The sequence below is a fragment of the Eulemur rufifrons genome, chromosome 7, assembly GCF_041146395.1.
Source record: "Eulemur rufifrons isolate Redbay chromosome 7, OSU_ERuf_1, whole genome shotgun sequence".
Taxonomy (NCBI): domain Eukaryota; kingdom Metazoa; phylum Chordata; class Mammalia; order Primates; family Lemuridae; genus Eulemur; species Eulemur rufifrons.
The window spans coordinates 228352814-228371579 of NC_090989.1; the positions used below are offsets into that span (position 1 = coordinate 228352814).

An 18766-nucleotide genomic window follows, 5' to 3' on the forward strand; every position below is an offset into this window, starting at 1 on the left:
CTTTTATATTTTTGTGGAGTCAGGAATTACACGTAAGACCCTAACGTCATGGAGGGTATACATTGGTTTGGCCTGAAAAGGTGGGACATCAGAGAGGAAGGGTTGGAGTGGTGTTATAGGTTATAGGTGGGTTTAAAGATTTTTTAATTGTAATTGGTTAAAGAAATGAAACTTAGTTTAAAGGCTTGGAATATTTTAACTTAAGATAAAAATATCTGTTAGAGACAAGCCACCAGACATTTACTGAAACTCAAGTGAACTGTTAAGTAAATTGATGGCCTACAGGTATAGTTTAGCTTTGTCTTGTATAGCCTTTGGCCTATTAATGATTTAGCATCTAATTGCTACAAAGAATATCTCCAAAAATGGAGGGTGGCATGTTGAAGCATGTCTGACCTCCCTTCTCATGGCCAGCAACTCAGCTTTAGGGTTTTTTCTGGGGTCCCGTTGACCAAGAGGTGGTCCATTCATTCATCTAGGGGGGCTTAAGATTTTACTGAAGGCCAAACTTTTTTTTGGTCCCATCATTGCTGGAGTGGTGCAATCAGTTAATTACTTACTCATCTACTCAGTCATTTATTTTGTCAGTCACTTGCTCATTTGGTCAGTTATTCATTCCATGACTTATTGAAAGGGTCACTCAACTCGCTTGGTTGGTCAGTTACTCATTTGATCAGTTGGTTACTCTCTGGTTGATCACTACTTAGGTTCTTGGCCTGTCGGTCAGTCAGTCACTCTCCCAGTGACTTAGAGACCACTGAGTGGTCTGTATACTCAACAGATCAGTGTTTAACCAATCATTAATTAAATAAATCATTAATATAATCATTCAACAAATACTTATTCAGTGTCCATTTTGTGCTATGCACAGTATGTAATGCTAAGGATATAATGTAAGCCAACTAACATTTTTAATGTCTTCTTAGTATTCTATTAGCTAAGTATACCTCATTTTTATCATATCCCTTTAATGTCATTAAATTTTCTTTTCATTATTTTAAATGGTGTTCCATAGGATTCTTAGACTACTTAGACTACTCTTGTGCTTTTTAAAAGGACAAATTCTTAGATATTCTTATTCTCTTAATCCTTGCCAATACTGAATATTACCAATCTTCCTATTCTTTACCAGTCTGAAAAGGAAGAAACAATATCTCTCTTTAGTTTACTTTTCTCTGATTATTAATGACATTGACCATGTTTTCATTTCTTTTGTGAAATACCTATTAATGTTTTGTCCATTTTCTTATTTTTATAAAAAAACTTTGATTATGGTGTTTATAATATCATGCAGTCAAGTTTATCAGTCTTTTATTTCCTTTGTTGCTTTTTGTTTAGATGTTAGGGTTAATAAGGATGTATGTATATGACAGATTTTTTGGTATAGGAATAACTAAGGTGAATGGATTTAAAACATACCAAAGAAGGCTGGGCATGGTGACTCAAGCCTGTCATCCCTAATCCCTGAATTTTGGGAGGCTGGGGTAGGAGGATGGCCTGAGCTCAGGAGTTTAAGGCTGTAGTGAGCTGTGATTGTGCCACTGCACTCCAGCTTGGGTGACAGAGCAAGATCCCATCTCTTAAAAAAAAAAAATACACACACACACACACACACACACATATGCACATACACACACACATCAAAGAAATTGCAGAAAATGTCCAACTTCAAATGTGTGAGAGTATGAGATGAGTAAGAAAAGCATGAAGAAGAGCTAAACAGCAATAATTTTTAGAAAATATTTATAGACACTTGAAAATGTTTAAGTAGTTTGAAGGAATAAGATTCAAATGTAAAGAGAAGTATAACATAAAAATCAAAGGCATATATATACTCATTGCAGAGATTGTTTCCTAGTGAAGAGTTATACCAACTTTGAAATAATTTTTAGACTTTTGGGAGTTTTTTTTTTCTTTAAAAATTTTTAAGTATATGTTTCATCATGGCCTATTTTTATAAAGGTTCCATATGAGCTCACAAAAGCGTATTTTTGGTGGAAGTTTTTAATGTCTATCATTTCTCTAGTGGATTTAAAAAAATCAGTTTGTGGAGTTCTTTGTGTATTGGAGCTATCAATTCCTTGTTTGGTATATGTATTGATATATTTGTATATATATCAAGTAAAAACTTGATAATGGAGGTGGTTGGGGGTATGTATATGTATCAAGTAAGAGCTTGACAAGGGATTGGTTTGCAAATGAAAGTTCCCTGACAGGTGGGCACGTTCTTTCCTATATCTTGGAATTGGCTAGCTCTGGAAGGGGCATTCCTATAGGGTCAACAAGGCCTTCAGGAGGTGAAAACATCAAAAATACAGAATTTAAAAAAAAAAACATGGTTAATACAGTGTGTAGAAATACAATTGGTTATGTTTATTTTGTGATGTAGCCTATGATATTGGTAAATTCACTTATTAAGTTCTGGTAATTTTTTTTTTTTTGTAGAATCCTAAGGATTTTCTATGATGCATAAGCATGTTGTCTGCAAATAAAAAGTTTTACTTCTTTCTTTTCAATGTCCAGGTTTTTTCTTTTTCTTACTAAATTGCATTGAGTAGAATCTCCAGTGTTATTAATAAATAGAAATGGTGATAGTGAGTATCCTTGCATTGTGCCTGATTTTATGGAGAAAGCATTCAATATATAATCCTTATGCATGATGTTAGAAGAAGGTGATTTGTAGATGCTCTTTATTTTATTGAGGAAGTTTCCCTTCTTTTCCTAATTTGTTGTCAGAGATTTTATCGTGAATTGGTATTGACTTTTGTCAAATGTTCTTTGTGGAATAATTGAGTGGTTTTGCTGCATGATTTTGTTAATAAAGGTAAATTACATTGATTCATTTTCAAATGTTAAACTAACCTACATTCCTGGCATAAACCCCACTTGGTGATGATGTTCTAACTTTTTTATATTTTGCTGTTCTATGTTCCATTATTTTGTTATGTTCATGAGAAACAATTGCCTGTAATTTTCTTTTGTGATGCTCTCTCAGGATTTGGTATGAGGATAATTGTGGCCACATAACATTATTTGGGAAGTATTTCCTGCTTTTGTTTTCTTTAAGAGTTTGTATAGAATCGGTATTATTTCTTCCTTAAATATTTGATAGACTTTCCCAGTGAAGTCATTTTGGTCAGGAGTTTTCTTTGTGGGTATGTTTTTAATGAAGAATTCCATTCATTAAACAGATATGATGCTCTTCAAGTTTTCTGTTTCTTACTGTGTCAGTTTTGGTAACTTGTATCTTTCAAGGAATTTGTTCATTATGTCTAAGTTGTTGAAATCATTGGCATAAAGTTGCTCATTATAACCTCTTATTATCGACTTACTATTTTGTAAGATATGCAGTGATGTCTCACTTTTATTTCTGCTATTGGTAATTTATATTTTTGTCTCTCTTTTTAAATTGATCATCCTAGGTAGAGATTTATCAATTTTATCAATCTTTTCTAAAAACCGAGTCCTCTTCATTCTTTCCTTTTTACTTTCTCTGGTTTCTTTTTCTAGCTACTTAGGAAGCTTAGATCATTCTTTTTTAACATGAGCATTTAAAGTTATGCATTTCCTTCTAAACACTGTTTTACTATCATTAGAGCGAACAGACAACCTACAGAATGGGAGAAAATATTTGCATGCTACACATCCGATAAAGGTCTGATAACTAGAATCTATATAGAACTTAGGAAAATCAATAAGAAAAAATCAAACAACCCCATTAAAAAGTGGGCAAAGGACATGAACAGAAACTTTTCAAAAGAAGACAGACCAATGGCCCATAAACATATGAAAAATTGCTCAATATCTCTAATCATCAGGGTAATGCAAATCAAAACAACAGTATCACTTAACTCCAATGAGATTGGCTTTTATCAAAAAGTTCCAAGACAACAAATGTTGGCAGGGATGCAGAGAGATAGGAACACTCATACACTGCTGGTGGGACTGCAAATTAGTACAACCTCTATGGAGAGTAATATGGAGATATCTCAAAGAACCAAAAGTAGAACTACCATTTGATCCAGCAATCCCACTACTGGGTATTTACCCAAAGGGAAAAAAGACATTCTATGATAAAGACATGTGCATTCGAATGTTTATAGCAGCACAATTCACAATTGCAAAGATGTGGAAACAATCCAAATGCTCATCAATAAATGGGTGGGTTAATAAAATGTGCTGTATATATATATATATACCATGGAGTAGTACTCAGCCATAAAAAACAATAGTGAATTAATACTTCTTGTATTATCCTGGATGGAGCTGGAGCCCATTCTTCTAAGTGAAGTATCACAAGAATGGAAAAACAAGCACTACATGTACTCACCATAAAACCGGTATTAATTGATCAACACTTATGTGCACATAAGGAAGTAACATTCATTGGATGTTGGGCAGGTGGGCAGGAGTTGGAGGAGATGAGTAAATTCACACCTAATGGGTGCAGTGTGCACTGTCTGGGGGATGGGCATGCTTATAGCTTTGACTCAGGTGGTTACACTTTGGTGTAACTAAAGTGTTTGTACCTGTAATATTCTGAAATTTAAAAATAAATTTAAAAAAATAAACACTGTTTTACTTGTATCCCCCAAGTTTTATTGTTTCTTCATTATCATTCAGGTAAAAATAATTTCTAATTTTCCTTTTAATTTCTTCTTAGAATCAGGGGTTACTTAGAAATATGTTAATTTTGCAATATTAGAAGATTTTCTAGGTATTCCTTTGATATTTATTTCTAATTTAATTTCACTGTAGTCCAAGAACATACTTTCTATAAATTCAGTCTTTTCAAATTTACTGACTTGATTTATGGACCAGCATATGATATAACTTATTGAATATTCTATATGTACTTGAAAAGGATATACATTCTGCAGTTGTTGGGCATTGTGTTCTATAAATGTCAGTTACATTTAGTTGATTGATGGTGTTTAAATTTTCCATATTCTTATTGAGTTTTTAATGCCTTATTTTAGTTAATTTCTGAGAGCAGAGTATTAAAATTTCTAGCTATAAAAGTTGTTTTATTTATCCTTACATTTTTGCTTCATGTAATTTGAACCTATTATATGCATGTATATTTAATAAGTCTAATTTATAAATGATTTCTTTTACGGTTAGTGTTTTTATATCCTGTTTAAGAGATGTCATGAAGATATTTTGCCTTTTTTGAGAACATTTATTATATTGCCTTTCACATATTGGTATGTTATCCAACTTAGTGTTTGTTTATGGTTTGAAGTATAGCTCAAAGTTATTTTTTTCCCCTCCCCATATGAATAGCCAAAGTGATTCAGCAATATTTATTGAAAAGTCTAACATTTCTCCACTGAACGTAATAGCACTTCTGTTCTGAATTAGGTAACCTTATGTGAAGATGTTTTTCTGAACTCTATTCTGTTCTGTTTGCCCATTTGTGCATTTTTGTGCCAATGTCAACCTGATATTATTATTCTATAGTGAATCTCAATGTCTGATAGTGTAAATTCTCGGTTTGCACTTCAAGATTGTTTTGGCTATTGTAAGTCTTTTGTTTTTCATACAGATTTTAGGATCAATTTGTAAATTTCCACTCAATAAACTTCCAGGACTTTAATTAGGATTATTTCAAATCTGTAGAACAATTTGAAGAAAAAGTGACATCTGAACAATACTGAGCTTTCCTGTATTCTTATATCAATATCTTATATCAACATTTCTATCCTTCCCTTATTTAGCTAGCCTTTATTTTTCATAGAAATGTTTTATGGTTTTTATTGCAGATATTTCAATGGATTTATTCCTAGTTATTTGATTTTTTGTTACTATTGTAAATGATACTGTTTTTAAATCTTCATTTTTATATTGTTTTCTTCTGATATACAGAAATACAATTGATTTTTGTATATTGATCTTGCATCCTATGACTTTGTTATGGAGCAGAAGGAGCTTGCTGCTTGATAGAAGCCAATAGTATGGCACTGGGGTTTTGTGTGTGAGTGCGGTGGGGGTGGAGTTTATGAGACAGAGTAGGCAGGAAAAGTGGAAAGAAAATCAAGAGAGTGGCACTGGATTTTTGAGGAAAAAAAGTCTTTTTGAATGTTGACCTACAGGGAGACCGTAGTCCAGTTCAAATCTGTCTCTCTGTGCTGGCTTTATGGCAGTGCAGCCTCAAGGTCACATGTGGCCCTCCAGATCCCCAAGTGTGGTCCCTCGACCAAATCCAATCTTCACAGAACAAATTCCGAATTTGTCTGTAAAATTTGGATTCAGTCAAAAGGTTGCACTCAGGGATCCAGAAGGCCACATGTGGCCCCAGGGCTGCAGGTTCCTCACCCTTTAGGAGGTGGTTTCTGGGTTTAGTAGGTGACTGGTGGAAGGAAAGGGAAGGTCCGGAAAGTCTGCAGGCATGCACAGTTATGCCTTTATTCTTTCTCATGGATTGCATGTGCAAATTTGGGCAGGAGGTTAATATGAAATGTGCAGTGGAAATTCAGGCAGTGATATCAGCAAGTTTGTTCTGTGCAGACTCCAGTTGGCCATGTTGGTTTCAACTGATTTCAGCCAGTTTTTTTTTTTTTTTTTTTTTAATCTCATAAGCAGGAGTTTTAGCATTTTAGTAAGTTGTTTTTTATCTGCCATCCTGTAGGCTCAAGAATTTCTGCTAGTCACTGGTTTCTTTAACTCTTTGGGGCACAGTTTCAACTTTGCTAAATTTACTTAGTAAATGGTAGATTCTTTTAAATTTCCTCCATACACAGATATGTCATCTGTGAATAGTGACAGTTTTACTTATCTTTTCTAATTATATCTTTTATTTCATTTTCTTGTCTTATTGCACTGGCCAGAATTTATACTGCAATGTTGAATAGAAGTTATGATTCTAGACATGCTTGTTAAGTTTTTGAACTTAAGTTTTGAATAAGATCAATATTTTACCATTAAGTATATTAATTCAAGGTTGTTTACAGTTACCCTTTATCAGAATAAGGAGTTTTACTTTTATTTCTGGTTTGTTGAGATTTTTTTTAAATCATTGTATTAGTCCATTTGTGTTGCTATAAAGAAAATACATGAGGCTGGGTAATTTATGAAGAAAAGAGGTTTATATGGCTCATGGTTTTGCAGACTGTACGAGAAGCATGGAACTAGCATCTGCTTCTGGTGAGGGTTTCAGGGAGCTTCCAATCAAAGTGGAGGGTAAAGGGGGAATAGACTTGTCACATGGCAAGAGCAGGAGCAAGAAAGAGGAAGGAGGTGGTCCCAACCTCTTTTAAACAACCAGCTCTCACGTGAACTAGTAAAGGTGAGAACTCACTCATTACTGTGGGGAGGGCACCAAGCCATTCGTGACGGATCTGCCCCAAGACCCAAACGTCTCCCGCCAGGCCCCACATTCAACACTAGGGATCAAATTTTGACATGAGATTTGGAAGAGCCAAAAATCCAAACCATATCGATAATGAACCATTGTTGGATTTTATTAAATGTGGTTTTTGCATTTATTGAAATAATCATATGTTGCTTTTTCTCATTTATTCTAATGTGATAAAATATATTGACTGATTTTTTAAAAAAATATTTTTAAAGTTGTATATACTTGTATACAACATCTATTGATATATGTATACATTATTGAATGGTTAAATCAATCTAACTTATGTGTTATCTCATATACTTGTATGGTGAGATGCTTAAATCTACTTTCTTAGCAATTTTCAAGTATACAATATATTGTTATTAACCGTAATCACCAGAATATATGATATGCCTTCTGTTTATTCCTCCTAACAGAAATTTTCTTTTTTTCTTTGATTTTTAGCAGTTTGATATGATATGACTAGCTATGGATTTATATTTATTGAGGTTAGATGAACCTTTTGCATTGGTGGTTGGATTTTTTTTAAACAAACTTGGAAAAAATTTAGCCAATATTTTAAAAAATATTTCTTCTGCTTCACTCACACCTCTTAAACTTCTTGATATTGTAGAGTTTACATATGACTCCTATATCTTCATGCATTATATTAATTTTTTACTGTAGATTCTCTTATGTGTATAGTATAGTAAACAAAGGCCTTAAAATAAATTCCAACATTTGGGTCTTCTCTGGGTCCATTTCTATTATATATTTTTTCTTTTCACTCCACATTCCATTTTTCTTTTCATGTTGAGTAAGTTTCAGTTGACAATTACACATTATGGATGGTACATTGTGGAAACTCTGGATAGTGTGGATTTTAATATTTCTCCAAAGTATTCAGTTTTGTTCTAGCAGACAGTTAGATTACTGGCAGATCATCTTGATCCTGTGAAGGCTTAGATTTAGGTTTTGTTAGGGTAGGTCTATCCTTAAGTTTTATTCTTAGTTCTAGTATGTGGTTCTTATTCCTTAAGTGTTGTTTTTCTGGAGTTTCAGTGGAAAGCCTGAGGTATTTACAATTTCTTCTAACTCCAAACTCTGACTCTCTAGGACCAGGCATCTGTTGAAATCTCTTCCCAGTTCTTTCAGATTTCCAGCTATTGCCTCTTACTGGGCTTCCTGGATTTTCATCCCATGGATGGGAATTCAGGGGTCAGCCCTCCATGACTCCCACTTTCCTGGGATTTCTGCCCTCAACTTTTACCTCTTCTAACAGCTCCAAATTTCGTTTCCTGATTCTTCTACCCAGTAAGACTACAGCTTTTTATAAGAGTCTTTTCCTCCAGCCCCCACCGGTGCACTGAACAGATGAAAGATGGGTAAACATGGGCCTCATTCAGTGTGTTTCCCTGCTTTTGTTTCCTTGACAATGCTTTCAAATAGTGTTTTCCAAATACTTTTTTCTGAGTTGATAATTGTCAGCAGGAGCATTAGTTCACTATAAGCTACTCTCTCATTACAAGAAGTCCATATTTTAAAAATTATTTAAACATTGTTATGATTTACCATTTCATTGATGTTTGGGGCAGAAGGGAAATGCTCATGATTGTTCCAAACTTCTTATTGAGGGAGGCAACCCTGTCTTGGTCTTGTGACCCTATCCTTGAGTTTTCCATAGACCAAACTCTTTTAATTATACTGTATTAAATTATTTTATTTTTATGAGCATAGCATTCATTCATTAAATATTTAGTAAGATCCAGGTCTCAAGACTTTTCTAGCTGCTGAGAATAGATTGTTGGACAAGGCAGATGAGGTTCTTGTTTGAATTGTCAGCTGTTGAAACCTATAATTCAGCAGTGGAAGGAGCCACATAGAAAGAGATGAGCAGTGAGGTTGGAGAGAGAATCAGCAGACAGATACTGTAGGACTTACAGAATTGTAGGTGTGGTGGGAAAGCCATTACAAGATTTTTCAGAAGATTTTTAGAAAAGGAGTTGAGTTACATTTTAAAATCATGACTGTGGTTTCTTTGTGGAGGTTAGGTTGTTGAGAGGCACAGTAGACAGGGGAAATAGGACATTGCAATAGTTCAGGTGAGAAATGATAGCTGCTTAGTCTATGGTGGTAGCTGCACAGGAAAAAAAACAGTGAATGGATTTGAAATATAGTTTGGAAGTAAAACTATCAGTATGTACTGATGGATTGGATGTAGGGGTGAAAAAAAGAGAAGAATAAAGGTTGACTTAATCCTTTATTATTTCAACATAGGAATGCTTAAAACCTCTTTTCTATTCATATTTCCTTTTTTGCTCAATAAGAAAACAACCCGAAGCACTTTTTTCTAATAACTTTCATTTTCTTCTTTTGTGATAAAAGTACATTTTAAAAATGAGTAGTCTTTAAAGCAGAGTGTAATACAAAATCCTTTTGCCTTTTACTTCACTCGTATTTAGGTTTACCAAAGTAGGATGTTAATAACTGTTAGAAGAACATAGTATATCTACTTGGAATATCAAAATTTGGTATATTAGAAAAAGTAAATCAAAACAGCTATATCTTGGAATAGAATGCAAAATTTCATGGATATTAAAGGTAAACATATCATTTCAAATGTATTTTATACCTTTGGCTTCTTCTTCAGACCACTCCACTGCCATTTGGGGCATTTCTGTGGGAAAGTTGAGAAGCACTGACCTATCTGAACCTGCCAATCCAGCCAAACTTGTCTCTACTTTGTTCCAGGAACATGCTGTGTGCATTCTTCTTTCCATGTTTTTCATACCTTTCTCCTTGCCAATAATGTCCTGTTTTTCATTGCCTGCCTAAATTCTGTTTTTCTTTTAAGGTCTATACTGTATTTTCATTGCTGTGTGAAGCTTCTAAAACCTTTTTTTGTTTTTAGCAATTATGATCATTCTTTCTTTGTCACTTTTGTAGCACTTAATTTTTCTATTTATTTGATACTTAGCTTATGTATTAATTTACTGAAAATCATAGATTTTTATGAGTTGAGAGGAATATCTGAGATTTAATTCATTTTTCATTATAGAGGTTAGGAAGGTGAAATTCATTTGTCATGTAACTAGTTTGCAGTAAGAAAGGATTAAAAGTTATTTTTAGGTCTCTTGGCTCCCAGTTTAGTAATTTTTCCAGTCTAGTACATTACTTCCTTGTATATACTTATTGATCTGAAAAGTTGTATCTCTTATATAGTATATAAGTAAATTTTGAAAATATTAACTTAAAATTTCATATTTTGGGTACAGGTTTTCCAATGTATGTGCATAGGTTGATTAAAATTTATAACTCTTATTTATTCAATAAATTTATTAATCAACATGTTTATTAAACTTCATTATAGCCTTTATTTATTCAACAACTTTCACGTGTCAGGAACTATTCTAGGCAGTAAGAATACAGTACTAAATCAGAGATCTGGGTTCCCACCTTCACAAAACATTCACTGTAGTGGTGCAAGACAGTCAAGGAGCAAAAGAAAATCTAACCTATAGTGGGAGAAAATCAGAACAGCTGAGGCCACTTGGGTGGTAGGAGCAGGGATTGATGGAGAAGGAGCTTGAAAGAACTTTCTGGAATGATGATAATTTCTATAGGGCTTTGGGTTATATACGTATATGCATTGTCCAAACTATTAGAGTTAGACATTTAAGATTTATGCATTACATTGTATGTAGCGGGGGAAAATCCTATAAGATAGAGTAGATGTAACTCATGTGAGCCATTCTAATTGGGGTAAGATGATATCTCATTGTGGTTTTGATTTGCGTTTCTCTGATAATTAGTGATGATGAGCATTTTTAAAATATATTCATTGGCCATTTGTATGTCTTCTTTTGAGAAATGCCTATTCATGTCCTCTGTACATTTTTTAAGTTTTTTTTTAATTTTTTTAAATTTCAGAATATTAAGGGGGTACAAGTGTTTAGGTTACCTATATTGCCTTTGCCCTGCCTGAGTCAGAGCTACAAGCATGCCTATCCCCAAGACAGTGTGCACCGCACCCCTTAGGTGTGACTATAACCCATCCTCTTCTTCCCCCTCCCACCTGCCCAACACCCGATGAATGTTACTACCATATGTGCACATGAGTATTGACCAAGTAGTACCAATTTGATGGAGAATATATGTGGTGCTTGTTTTTCCATTCTTGTGATACTTCACTTAGTAGAATGGGCTACAGCTCCATCCAGGATAATATAAGAGGTGCTAGTTCATCATTGTTTTTTTGTGGCTGAGTAGTACTCCATGGTATACATATAGCATATTTTATTAATCTACTCATGTATTGATGGGCACTTAGGTTGTTTCCACATCTTTGCAATTGTGAATTGTGCTGCTATAAACATTCTAGTGCAGTTATCTTTTTAATAGAATGTCTTTTTATCCTTTGGGTAGATACTCAGTAAAGAGATTGCTGGATCAAATGGTAGTCCTACTTTTAGCTATTTGAGGTATCTTCATATTACTTTCCAAAGAGGTTGTACTAGTTTGCAGTCCCACTAGCAATGTATCAGTGTTCTTCTATCTCTGCATCCACACCAACATTTGTGGTTTTGGGACTTTTTGATAAAAGCCATTCTCACTGGAGTTAAGTGATATCTCATTTGCATTTCCCTGATGATTAGAGATATTGAACATTTTTCATATGTTTTTTGGCTATTAGTCTATCTTCTTTTGAAAAATTTCTGTTCATGTCTTTTGCCCACTTTTTAATGGGGTTGTTTGATTTTTTTTGTTGCCAATTTTTGTTGCCAATTTTCCGTAGTTCTATATAGATTCTAGTTATCAGCCCTTTCTTGGATGTGTGGCATGTGAATATTTTCTCCCATTCTGTAGGTTGTCTGTTTGCTCTCATGATAGTTTCCTTGGCTGTGCAGAAGCCTTTTAATTTGATTAGGTCCCATTTATTTATTTTTGTTGTTGCTGTGATTGCCTTTGGGGTCTTCTTTATAAATTCTTTCCCTAGGCCAGTGTCTATAAGAGTTTTTCCAACATTTTCTTCTAGAATTCTTATGGTTTCATGCCTTAGGTTTAAGTATGTTACCCATCGTGAGTTGATTTTTGTGAGAGGTGAAAGGTGTGTGGATCCTGTTTCAGTCTTCTACATGTGGCTATCCAATTTTGCCAGCACCATTTATTGAATAAGGATTCTTTTCCCCAGTATATGTTTTTGTCTGCTTTGCAAAGATCAGATGGCTCTATGAGGATGGTTTTATATTTAGGTTCTCAGTTCTGTTCCATTGGTCTATGTCTGTGTTCTTTTGCCAGTGCCATGCTATTTTGGTTACTATAGCCTTGGTAAGTTGATGCCTCCCAATTTTTTCTTTTTGCTTAAGGTTGCTTTGACTATACGATGTCTTCTCTGGTTCCATTCAAAGCATAGAATTATTTTTTCTAGATCTGTGAAAAATAGTGTTGGTATTTTAATAGGGATTGCATTGAAACTGTAGATCATTTTGGGTAGTATAGACACTTTAACAATGTTGATTCTGCCAATCTGTGAGCACAGTATGGTTTTCCATCTGTTTATGTCCTCTGCTCTTTCCTTCCTCAGCATTTCATAGTTCTCCCTGTAGAGGTCTTTCACCTCTTCAGTTAAATATATTTCTAGGTATTTTATTGTCTTTGTTGCTATTGTGAAGGGTATAGAGTTTTTAATTTGGTTCTCAGTTTCACTGTTGTTGGCATATATCAATGCTACTGATATGTGTATATTGATTTTGTAACTTGAGACTTTGTTGAATTTGCTTATCAATTCCAGTAGTCTCATGGCAGAATCTTTGGGGTTTTCTAGATATAAGATCATATCATCAGCAAAGAGCAATAGTTTGGCCTCTTCTGCCCCCATTTGGATGCCCTTGATTTCCTTCTCTTGTCTGATTGCTCTGGCTAGGACTTCCAGCACTGTGTTGAATAGAAGTGGTGATAGAGGGCAACTTTGTCTGGTTCCAGTTCAAAGCGAAAATGCTTTCAATTTTTCCCCATTCAGTATGATGTTGGCTGTGGGTTTGTCATAGATAACTTTAATAATACTGACTTATGTTCCATCTATGCCTATTTTGTTAAGCGTTGTTATTATAAAAGGGTACTGAATTTTGTCAAATGCTTTTTCTGCGTCTGTTGAGAGGATCATATTGTCTTTGTTTTTGTTTCTATTTATGTGATGAATTACATTTATAGAGTTGTCTATATTGAACCGTCCATGCATCTCTGGGATGAAGCCCACTTGGTCATGATAGATTATTTTTTTGATAAGCACCTGAATTTGGTTTGCTAGTATATTACTGAAAATTTTTACATCTATAGTCATAAAGGATATTGGTCTGTAGTTTTCTATTTTTATTGAGTCCTCTCCTGGTTTGGTATCAGGGTGATATTGAATTCGCAAAACTTGTTGGGGTGGATTCCTTCCTTCTTGATGTTGTGGAATAATTTCCACAGGATAAGCACCAGTTCTTTGTAGGTCTGGTAAAATTCAGGTTTGAAACCATGTAGTTTAGGACTTTTTTCAGGAAGGTTTTTTTTTTTTTTTTTTTTTTTTATTGTTGAGTTGTTAGAGTTCCTTGTACATTTTGGATAGTCCTTTGTTGGATGAAGAATTTGCAAATATTTTCTCCCATTCAACAGGTTGTCTCTTTACTCTGTTGGTTGTTTCCTTGGCTGTGCAGAAAGTTTTTAGTTTAATATAGTCCCATTTTTGTAAGTTTGTTTTGTTGTTGTTGCCTGTGCTTTTGAGGTCTTAGCCATGAAATCTTTGCCTAGATGCATGTCCTGAAGTGTTTTCTCTGTGTCTTCCTCCAGCAGTTTATAGTTTTGGTCGTAGTCTTTAATCCATCTTGAGTTGATTTTTTTTTCCTTTGGTAAGAGATAGAGGCCCACTTTCATTCTTCTGCATATGGATATCCAGTTTTCACAGTACCATTTATTGAAGAGCTATTTTTTCCCCAGTGTATGTTCTTGGTGCCTGTGTCGAAAATTAGTTGGCTATAAATATGTGGAATTATTTCTGGGTTCTCTATTCTGTTCCATTGGTCTATGGGTCTGTGTTTTATACCAACACCATACTGTTTTGGTTACTATAATCTTGTAATAGATTTTCAAGTCAGGTAATGTGATGTCTCCAGCTTTGTTCTTTTTGCTCAGAATTGCTTTAGCCATTTGGCCTCTTTTTTGTTTCAATATGAATTTTAGGATTGTTTTATCTATTTCTGCAAAAAATGACTTTGGTATTTTAATAGGGATTACATTGAATCTGTAGATTTCTTTCAGTAGTATGGTCTTTTCAACCATCTTAATTCTTCTAACATGACCAGGAGATGTCTTTCCATTTTGTTTTGTCCTCTTCAGTTTCTTTCGTTGGTGTTCTACAGTTTTCCTGATAGTGTTCTTTCACCTCCTTGGTTAAATTTATTTCAAGGTATTTTATTTTTCATGTAGCTATTATAAATTGGCTTGCCTTTTTGATTTCTTTCTCAGCTAGTTCATTATTGCTGTATAGAATCACTACTGATTTTGTATGTTGATTTTATTTATCAGTTCTAAGTGTTTTTTTGATGGAGTCTTTAGGTTTCTCTAAATATAACTATGTGTCATCAGCAAAGAGGGACAATTTGACTTCCTCTTTTCCAATTTGGATGCCTTTTGTTTCTTTATCTTGTGTTGATTGCTCTGGTTAGGACTTCCGCTACTACTTTAAATAGGAGTGGTGAAAGTAGGTATCCCTGTCTTGTTCTATTTCTTAATGGAAAGATTTTTGGCTTTTCCCGTTCTCTATGATGTTAGCTATGGGTTTGTCATATATGGTCTTTATTCTGTTGACATATGCCTAGTTTGTTGAGACTTTTTATCATGAACGACTATTAAATTTTATCAGTTGCCTTTTTTGTGTCTATTGAAATGATCATATGGTTTTTGTCCTTGATTCTATTGATGTAATGTGTCAAATTTATTGTGTGCATATGTTGAACCATTCTTATATCCCTTGTATAAATCCCACTTTATCATGATGTATTGTCCTTTTGATGTGCTGTTGGATTTGGCTAGGTAGCATTTTGTTGAGGATTTTTATGTCTGTGTTCATCAGGGATATTGGCATGTAGTTTTCTCATTTGTTGTATGCTTGTCTGTGATACCAAGGTAATGCCTTATAGAATGAGTTAGGGAGAATTCACTTCTCTTTGATTTTTTGGAATAATTTTAGGGAGATTGGTATTCGATATTTTTTGTATGTTTGGTAGAATTCAGCTTTGAATCCTGTCCTGGACTTTTTTTTGTCAGGAGGCTTTTTATTACTGATTAAATTCCAGTACTCATTATTAGTCTGTTCAGATATTCTATTTCTTTCTGATTCAATCTAGGTAGGTTGGATGTGTCTAGTAATTTATCTGTTTCCTCTAAGTTTTCCAGTTTGTTAATGTGTAGTTTTCTGTAATAGTCTCTGATGATCTTTTTTATTTCTCTGGTATTAGTTGTTATGACTCCTTTTCATTTCTGATTTTATTTGGTTTTTCTCTTTCTTTTCTTTTCTTGGGTAGGCTAGCTAGGTGTCTTTTCAAAAACCAACTTTTCATTTTCATTTTGTATTTTTTTAATCTCTGTTTTGTTTACTTGTGCTCTGATATTTATTATTTCTTTCCTTCTACAAATTTTGGGTTTTGTTTGTTCTCACATTTTGAGTTCCTTGAGGTGTATCATTAGATTGTTTATTTGAAATCTTTCTACTATTTTGATGTGGGCATTTATTGGTATAAACCTTCCTCTAAACCCTTTGATATCCCAAAGTTTTTGGTATGTTGTTTTTATTTTCATTTGTTTTTTTAATTTCTTCCTTAATTTCTTCCTTAACCCAATGATCATTCAGGAACATCTTATCTAATTTCTGTGCATTTGTACAGCTTCCAAAGTTCCTGTTATGGATTTCTAGTTTTCTTCCATTGTTGTCTCAGAAAATATTATACTTGATATGATTTTCAATTTTTAAAAAATTTTTGAGACTTGTTTTGTGTCCTAACATATGATCTATCTTAGAAAACGTTCTATGTGTTGATTAGAAGAATGTGTATTCTGTAGCTGTGGGATAAAATGTTCTGTAAATGTCTATTAGGTCCATTTGGTCTAAAGTACAGTTTAAATCTGGTGTTTCTTTGTTAATTTTCTGTCTGGATCATCTGTCTAATACTGATAGTGGGGTGTTGAATTCCCCAAGTATTATTGTATTGGATCTTGTCTCTTCCTTTAGATCTAATAATATTTGCTTTATATATCTGGGTGTTCCAGTATTGGGTGCATAAATTGTTTAGAATTGTTATATCCTCTTACTCAATTGATCATTTTTTCATTATATAATAACCTCCTTTGTCTCTTTTTAATGTTTCTGACTTAAAGTGTATTTTATCTGATACAAATATAGCTACTCTTGCTTGCTTTTGGTTTCCATTTGCATGGAATATCTTTTTCCATCCCTTTACTTTTAGTCTATGAATGTTTTTTATAGGTGAAGTGAGTTTCTTGTAGGCAACATATAGATGGGTCATGTCTTTTTATCCATTCAGCCATCAGCCAGTCTATATCTTTTAAGTGGAAAGTTGAATCCATTTACATTCAAGGTTATTAGTGATGTGTGAGAACTTATGCCTGTTGTTTCATTAATTGATTTCTTGGTGTTTTGTATATCCTTTGTTCCTTTCTTTCTCTCTTATTCTTTAACATTGTGGTTTGGTGGTTTTCTGTAGTGGTAACATTCGAGTCCTTTCTATTACTTGGTTGTATTTTTGCTCTACCAGTGGATTTTATACTTTTGTGAGTTTTCATGGTGGCTGATATCATCCTTTCACTTCCAGGAGTAGGATTCCCTTAAGCATTTCTTGTAAGGCTTGTCTAGTGATGATAAGTTCCCTCAACTTTTGCTTATCTGGGAAAGATTGTTTATCTTTCATTTATAAGGTATTACTTTGCTGGATATAGTATCCTTGTCTGACAGTTTTTTTTTTTTCTTTCAGCACATTGAATATATCATCTCATTGTCTCCTGGTTTTTAAGGTTTCTGTTGAGAAATTCACTATTAGTCTGATAAGGATTCCCTTATAAGTGACTAGACACTCTTACTGTTTTGGAATTCTCTTTTTGTCTTTGACTTTTGATAGTTTGACTATAATGTGCCATGGAGAATGCCCTTTTGAGTTGTATCTATTTGGGGATCTGAGCTTCCTGTCTCTGGATGTTTAAATCTCTTGCTAGACATGGGAAGCATTCAGCTATTATTTTGTTAAATAGGTTTTCTATCCCTTTGGTTTTTTCTTTGCCATTTGAGATGCTGAAAATGTGAGTATTTGGTTGCTTTATGGTATTCCATATGTCATATAGGCTTTGTTCATTTTTTATTATTCTTTTTTCTTTATTTTTGTCTGATGTGGTTGTTTAAGAAGACCTGTCTTCAAGTTGTAAAGTTTCTTTCTTCTGCTTGATCTAGTCTATTGTTGAGGCTATCTGGTTTATATTACTCTAGACATGTTTCATGCATATGTAAATCTGTACTCATATATTTAATAAATGCATTCATACTATTCTGTAATCTGATATTTTTATTCAAAATATATTTTAGATAGCTTTCCATGACTGCACAGTTGGATCATTTTCATGGCTGTAGTGTATTCCATTGTATGAATGTACCGTGATCTAACTAACTTCTAATTTACGAATGTTTAAGTTATTCCCAATGTTTCAATGCTCCTGTTGTATGTGTATAATTATTTCTAATGAATAAATTCCTAAAAGAAGAAAAAAAAAAGACCTGTCTTCAAGTTGTGAAGTTCTTTTCTTCTGCTTGATCTAGTCTATTGTTGAGGCTTTCAACTGTATTTTTTGTTTCATTTAATGAATTCTTTGCTTTCAGGCCCTTCAATGGTACATGTGGACAGTGGTTGTGGTGCGCGGGGGCAGGCTGAAACTTAGGCAGCTGGAGAAATGCTTGAGTGATGGTGGCAGTGGCTGCATTGTGGCCCTGCTGCTAGAGAGGGGAGAGTTGCTTTCAGTGGGAACAGCCATAGGCAGGCCTCTGGGGAGTGTGTGCTTTGGCTCCAGGTGGTGGCTGTGGATGGGGGAGCCTATCCTCAGGGCACTTGTGAGTGTTTGCAGCCCTACTACTGGGGCTAGTGGGGTCATTGTCAGCAGCTCAAACTTTGGCCTGAGGGGCAGCAGCCAGCAGCAGCAGTGGCTGTAGACAGAGGGAACCTGTGCTCAGGATGTGTGCATGTGCATGGTAGCCCCTCTGCTGGGGATAGCAGGGTCACTGCCAATGGCTTGTGCTTTGTCCCTGGTGACAGCAGTCAGCAGCAGCAGTGGTTGTGGGTGGTGGTGTCAGTGGGGCTTCAGGGATGTGGAGATGCGTGGTCTGTTTGG

At 34.4% G+C, this 18766-nt stretch overlaps 1 protein-coding gene across 1 annotated transcript in view; it reads left to right on the forward strand.

The window, feature by feature from the left end:
• JAK2 (Janus kinase 2) overlaps nucleotides 1-18766 on the forward strand; it is a 105155-nt gene that overhangs the window by 9388 nt on the left and 77001 nt on the right. The gene's annotated exons all lie outside the window — the stretch shown is intronic.